General features: G+C 34.3%; 1 long non-coding RNA gene across 3 annotated transcripts; it reads left to right on the forward strand.

Moving 5' to 3' along the window:
- Window positions 1-1,099: 1,099 nt before the first annotated feature.
- On the forward strand, window positions 1,100-7,403 carry LOC134250349 (uncharacterized). Of its 3 annotated transcripts, none has more exons than XR_009988493.1 (6): window positions 1,100-1,122; window positions 4,961-5,050; window positions 5,469-5,560; window positions 5,673-5,794; window positions 5,888-6,010; window positions 7,278-7,403. It is a non-coding gene; the product is annotated as an uncharacterized LOC134250349 (long non-coding RNA). The 3 variants fall into 3 exon arrangements; XR_009988492.1 differs by lacking the exon at window positions 1,100-1,122 and adding an exon at window positions 3,733-3,941; XR_009988491.1 differs by lacking the exon at window positions 1,100-1,122 and having other exon boundaries at window positions 3,741-5,050; window positions 7,278-7,402.
- The last annotated feature ends 224 nt before the right edge of the window (window positions 7,404-7,627 follow it).

Raw genomic sequence — 7,627 nt, forward strand, 5'->3', positions numbered from 1 at the left:
TTTTATTATGTCAATATTTTAATAATCTACTTTCAAACATTTTTTGAATTTTTGTTTTCAAACATACTGGAGTTTCTAATCCGCGTGTATACTATGCGGGTACATGAAAGCGTTTGACGCGTGACCAGGTAATTGTTTTCAAAACATGCAAACTCAGATTATCAGTAAACACAGGTAGCTGACCTGTCAATCAAATCAGAAGCTATTGTTTTTTTAATGATTGACAGGCGGTAAATTATTGATCTTGAATCAGTTAGATTTTGGGGGCGTTAACATAAAATTGGGTGTTTAAACAGCTGTTAAATGCAACAGTTATCTATTTATTTATTTTTTGGCATAGCCCTCAAATCATTCCCCGAGAAGATGGATCTTAAGTATACGTAGGACCTATGTCCAAAAATATTTTGTGTTTACAAGTCTCCCCACATTTGTCAAAATTATTCACACAGTATGAGTTACAATAAAAATCACTTTTTAAATAGTGTTTACATCTGATGGAAAAATTAAATTTTCAGCAGAACAACTATCAGAAAGAGCTAGAAAGGCTTACACAATCACTTTTTGAATTACTTACGCAAGACTTTGTAAAGCCTTCAAATAGGTGTCGCTCGATCAATTCACCATGCCGCGTTACGTACTTGTAGAACCTGAATTAAAAACAAGATCCGAATTTACTCTGAAAATTTTCGTTGCAACTTGAATATCAATGAATACGTGCATTACAAACACAAAATATGGCAAACGATTTAAAAAACATTCATTTTTACCTTTGTCTCAAGGATTAGAGCGCAGTCAGCCAAAAGGAAAGTCTGGAACAAGCCACATGAGGTTCTTTCGCTGACTTGTTTTTTTTTTTCCTGTAGCAGGAAGTGCAAGTAGAACCTGGCTTATTCGGCTTGTCGGTTTCGTATTCGTCACAGAATCGGGAAATACCTTATAACTTTAATTTTCGTCATTCAATCTTTTTTATCTTGAAAATCTATTTCCGCGTTAAAGTCGAACTTTGATGACAAGGGTTATAAAATGTAAGTTACGGAACCAAAGGTAGTTTTACTATGGAATGCCTACGTCACATATTACGTCATCATGCGGCCGAGAAAGCAGAACGACTGCATATTTTCTGTAAATTTATATTTTCATCTTCTACTTTTTATACCAGATAGATGTAATAACTTTCTTGGAAATATTTGTTGACAACTTAAATAATAGATCCAGGTAGATACCCAAGTAACAAGAATACATCGGGCCAACGTTGGTTGATGGTTGGTAGGTTGGTATAGTGTTGGTGTTGGGCTGTTAATGTTGGTCCAACGTTGGCCCAACAGATAATATGTTGGCATGAAAGCCGCTCCGTCGGTGCTGGTTATGTGATGCTGGGCCAATGTTGGCCCATTGTAGTAAATGTTGGCATGAAATGTGGCCTCTATATATTGGAAATTCGATGTTGGCCCAACGTAGGCCCGACTGAGTAGACGTTGGCATAAATTAAGACCATTGCGTGTTGTGATGTATAATGTTGGCCCATCTTAGGGCCAACCAAGTAATGTTGACATGAAACATGGCCAATGTGTGTTGGGCATGTAATTATCGGTCCAATGTTGGCCCAATGCAGTTAATGTTGGCATAAAATGTGGCCACTATATGTTGGGAATATAATGTTGGCCCAGCGTAGGTCCGACCGAGTAGATATTGGCATAAATTAAAAGACTGGAGATTCATAATGTTGGCCAAACATAGCGCCAACCAAGAAATGGTGACATGAAACATTCCAATGTGTGTTGGGCATGTGATCATCTGTCCAATGTTGGCAAAATGAAGTAAATTTTGATTATAATCAGGCATTGATTGGGTTTTGAACGTTGGCCCAGCGTTGGTCCAACAATGTGAAAATTGGGGGGAAAAAAAACAAATTTCATTAACAAACAGTTAGATGTAGGTGATATGTTCATGACGCTCATTTTTTTTAAATTTGTATATTTCAGAACCACCTACTTTAAGCTTCTTTAAATAGAGACAGCTCAATTTAATTAAAAAGTTATGTAAGGATGAATTAATCTTAACAACTCATGCATTGATTATCAATCTAAAAACGAAATATTATTCCAGAACCTAATTTATGAAAATCATATGATGTACTTTTGATGATACTTATATGTAATTATTATCCAAGACCATTGCAAATATATATATTGTATACAGAAGTTTTATTCTGCACATGTTTAATATTTTGGAGATTCTATATTTAGCACCATGAAACTTACAGTGCTGAATTTTAGAGCTTCGGATAATTAGGTCAGTGTTGAAATCCACATACACAGGGGTGACTGGCCGGTTTCCTAGGAAACGGGCATCCTAATTAGTTCTGTTTGGTAAATTCGGAGTGGTCACAATTTATCACTTGCAACATTTGAACAAAGCATATATACGTGTACTTGTCTGCTTTGAAACGCAAGAAAGAGAAAACGGATTGTTTAGCTTTTGAAATGTAAGTATAGATGTTTTATGTTTTATTGATGGAAGTTTATGTTTTTGAAAGTATTAACTTTGGCATAGTTTGTAAAATTGAACAAGTTTTACATAAAAGTTACACTTTGCAAAGTTTTCATATCGTTTATTAGTAATCTACTTAATTATTACTTATCTGAGTACTAAGAGAAATCATTTTTGAATTGATTAAACTAATATATATTTTTATATCGTTTATAGCAACTGGTGGAGAGAAAACCCATTCTGTTACAAGACCATTGATGTATGGAATTTACTGGACATGCAGTGAGTGATTTAACTGTGTGGGGGGACATGGATTTTATAGACAAAAAAACAATAACATGAACAAGGAAAAACAGAAGTGAATGATTCCAAAGTTTCACATATTTGAACACCGGATCCCATATAAGAATGGTTGTAAATGTAGTGATATTGGATAGACTTTGAACCACCTCGGTACATGTATTGGTTTCATTATACAGGAGTGACAAAAACAACATTTGTTTGAAGAACTAGTTAATTATCCATGCAGGATTTAATATATTAATTGTGATTTACTCGTTATTATGGAAATAAAAAATGTCGCAGAACTGGAATTCATATTGTGTAACTAATTAAGAAATAAGTGAATCGTAAATAATTTGCGAAATACGGTCAACGTTTGTCCAACATAAATAACATTGAACCAACATTGGGCCAACAAGAAGTTATACATTGGGCCACTGTTGGACCAATGTCAGATTACCAACCTTCAAATGTTGGCCCAACGTCGAGCCAACTTGTTGGTTGAACGGTGGGCCGATGAGCAAGATGATGTTGGGCCAACAAATAAAACTGACAGAAGGCCAACGTAATTTTCACCGTTGGGCTGGCATTGGCCCAACGTAAGCTTGCTATCTGGGTACTCATGCTGGTGTGTTGAAAGATGGACCTGGCACAGGCTCTCTGCATTCTTATATTATCAAGATACTATTGTAAAGGCTTAGTGAACTGAATAGGCCTAATGTTTTTTTTTTAAATGCTGTTGCACCCGAGTGTCTGAAATATAAATGCAGCAAGCCATATTACACAACACTGCAGAATTATACATACATGTATAAAATTTCAAAATAGATGGTTTTTCCATATTTAAAAGCAAGAGTTATTCCCCATGGCCGCCATGTTGTAGGGCAACCTTCCCAGTTCCCTTCATTATTCAAGGGTGAACCAATTAAGTTCAATTTGTTATACTGGTTACTGCATGAGGTAAAGTTAACACGATTTTTCTTTTGAAAATACGTTTGTTAAAGCCTCTGTAAGTCTGTTAATTCATAATCTTCAGATTGTAAATATTTTCCTCCATATATTTCTGGCATGTATGTTTAAAATTGGTTGCTCAAAGAGGAAAATTCACTGCTTTGCCCTACAAGATGGCAGCTAAGGGGAATAACTCCTAGGCAAAATATGTCAAAGAAGTAGGTAAAATGATATGCCTGGTAAAGTTCTCATGAAAAGAGCTGCCCCCCCCTTTTTTTTTTTTATAAATATCAGCTGTTATAGCCATTAGGTTTTAACTTGTGTACATGTACATTCAAAAATATATGCTGATATAAAGAAGCTAAGTTATCATGGTAGTACATTATATAATAGGCCTATCAAGAAGGCAAGACAGGAGTCTCAGGGGCGGATCCAGGAATTGAAGTTAAGGGGGGTTGCAAGAGTTTAGGCAGGGGGTCTGGTTGCCACCTTGAGGCCCCCAGAGGGTCCAGGGCAAAGCCCTGGTGGGGGTCCTTGGGGCGAAGCCCCTGGAAGTTCATGGTTTCTAGAGCTAGGTTTTGTAGGGTAAAATTGAGGTCTACCGAGTACCAAGTAGACATTTTAAACGTTTTCTGGACAAAACTATGTTTTATGCTAACTTTGACAATTTTAGGGGGCACGCACCGGGTATATATGCCCCAACTTAAATCCGCCACTGAGTCAAAGCCTAGTTACTTTCCAATGATGAGTTGTCACGTATAATATACTCACTACTGTAGGTCTATATTCTTTATTGTGGTTACCAAAAATAATAATGGCCAAGCTAAAAGCAGTTGCCAACCTATAATTTTTAGACTGTGTACGTAGGAAGGTAGTGATATTAAAGGCATTTTAAAAAATAAAATGTTTTCAGATTTTTGATTTCAGATTTCAGATAACAAATAATAGAGCTTTTCATAGATGTCCCCCACTAAATATGAATAAGCTCCACTCTTCATCTCTTGTCAAAATCACAGCTGTTTGGTAAACAACAATTGAACAAAGTCAAAAATAAAATATAGTTTTAATGTCCTAAAATATTGAGAAAAAATTATTACAAATGGCTAGAAGAAATTAATTGTGTCAGGTGCGTTTTCTATGGGACAGTAGGCAACTGCCAACAAACAAATATTTATTTATAAAGCCTATGTTTTAAAATATTTAGTAAATATTGTACATGTGTATTCTATACTTACAGGTATTTCCTTGTAATAAGCAGATGGTACTCCATTATACTGCACTGATAGCTTCTCAAAGATTAAAAAATTAATATGATACATGCAAACAGGTAAGAAAATTCTAGAATAGAGGGAAATATTTGTTGCAGATGTACCGGGTCAACAGGTGCGTGAAAGTCAGTCAAAATATTGGGTCTCAATCAGCTCAGTGGGTTAGTATGCTGGCAATGTACGCCAGAGGCCCTGGGTTTGAGTCTTGGTTGAGACTTCACTTTTCACCACCTGTTACAGTTTTATATATTGATATATGAAAATAATACATGTATAATACGTACATTATCACATTGTACTATAGCTTTTGTGTTAATTATTGAATGCATAGCAAAACCATTAGCATTCAGACTAAATTAAGTTTAATTATAGTTAACTTTGTTAATTCATAGAATACTTGTGACTTGTGTAATAAAATATGTTACAGAGATAATGAACAAAATGTTATTGAACTGACATTTTTGAGTTTTTCTGTAGGCACAGTTAAAATGTCAATCATCACAAGATCAAACTTCAGTACCAGAGTAACCCTAAATCAATTATCATCCTGATTTGTCAAAAGACTACATGTAAGTAATTTGTATGAATATTTTAATTGATTTGGACTCTTTAATCTTAACAATTATGTCAAAGCTGCACATATTTAATTTTTGCCATCTAAACCAGAGTTCAATATTACAGAGAACAGTCTGGAGGTGGAAAATGATAGATCATTTGGAGAGGACCCTGTTAAAGCAGTCATAAATATGTTTCACAAAACAATGAACACCTTGTTACAGCATATCTTGAACAGCCTAGAACAGGTATTTGTTACTTTCACTCAAAATTGTTTGAAAACTCTAACAATACACAACTTGTAAGCTAAACTCCTAAGTTCAACATGTTCAATATTACAGAGAACAGTCTGGAGGTGGAAACTGATGGATCACTTGAAGAGGAAACTGTTAAAGCACAGAGACATGTACCAAGGAACAACAAGACATGATTGTTGCAGCATATTTTGAACAACCTGGCATAAGGTATTTGTCACTATACTCAGGTCTAAAGAGTACAAATGTATTCACATATTTTTAGGTCACCTGAGTAAACTCAAGTTCAGGGTTTTGGTGCTAGGGCGGGGCTCTAATGAATGATTATAAAGTAAAAAATGCATGAATTCCTCGAAAACCTTTTCCTTTGCTCCTGGTTATTATGTCAGTGTTCTAATTAAGTACATATTAATAATGATTAAAGGTGCCTTTTCCAAAATGGTTAGTTTCAGATCCCCTGGGTCAGGGTACTTGGGATTGGGGTGGAATCACGTAGTCTATAAATAAATTGATGCTTTGAAATTTTCTTTTTGGTAATAATCAACCGTTTATGTTGAAGTAAATTTTATGATAAAATTTCCAGAATTTTGAAATATGTGCCCCCAGGGTCAGTGGTTCCTGTCGGGTAGTCTGTGCACAACTGGTTAAAAAGTGGAAATACATTTTCTCTTTGTTACTTAATGATCTAACTCTGGGTATTAAGTAACTAAAGTAAGCAAGCTAAGTGTATTAGTTATGATAAGCAATAGTGCCTTTTTTCAAAATTTTGAATTTAATGGCCTTTGATTTAAAACATGAACCAATTGTTGGATAGTTGTTACATGATACTCAGGTGACCTATAAGGCCCATGGGCCTCTTGTTTTTTTAAAATCACAATTCTATAATGGAAACATTTAGATAGACAAAAATTGTTTGTGACTGAAAGGTCTAAAGGACTATATCCCAACTCTAACATAGGCTAATTTGAACTATAGATATCATGATAAGCTTTTGAAATATAAAATAATAACTTTTATGAAGATATATTCTAAATAAAAAGGCTGCTTTACTATCACCAGAGGCAGTGAAATAACTCTGCATGCAGTTCATGTAGGCAGTGTCAAAGTCACAGGGATTGAATTTTAAATTCTTGGCCATAACATAATAACTAATAATTGTAAAAGTAAGATCTAGATCTCAATATACTGTCCTAATGGTTGATTATAATTATCATTAGATACATTGTATTAAATTTCCAAAACAGAGGTCATAAGGCAAGGTCAAGTTTGCAGAATTTATAGAAATTTCACTAAAAAGTACAACTTTTTATATGATAGTATGAAGAGAACATTATCTTACTTGGCATATAGCTGATCATGGCCAAGAAATATCAATCCTACTTAAGGGCATTTAGAGCATATATTTAAATCAGAAAATTTATTGTGCATTTTCCGTTTTAATATGACCTTATAGAATGTTTACCATTTGTATTTTCAGTGTTTACTAACAACACCACCTCAACAGAACTTCAAGATAAAGAAATTTTATGTGATGAGAACCTCAATAAAGAAGATAGAAAAAGATCAATCGTTTTAGTTTTTAATGTAGAAGCTGATGTCACAAATGTCTTTTCTTAGTCAGGGAGTCCAGAAACAAGTTTTGATTCTTTAAAATTGAAAGTGACTTTTTGTATAATCATTCATTTCTTGTATCTGGATTAATTGACTAAGTAAGAAAAAAAAAAGATATTATTAAATCCATGGAATTATCCAAGAAAAAAAATCATTTGAAGGAGTTGCTAAGAAGCAAAAATTGTGTTTCCAAGGATTCGAAGGATAGAATTAATG

This window comes from Saccostrea cucullata, unplaced genomic scaffold (assembly GCF_032062105.1).
Source record: "Saccostrea cucullata isolate Sc308-1 unplaced genomic scaffold, CSIRO_AGI_Scuc_v1 ctg19881, whole genome shotgun sequence".
Classification (NCBI taxonomy): domain Eukaryota; kingdom Metazoa; phylum Mollusca; class Bivalvia; order Ostreida; family Ostreidae; genus Saccostrea; species Saccostrea cuccullata.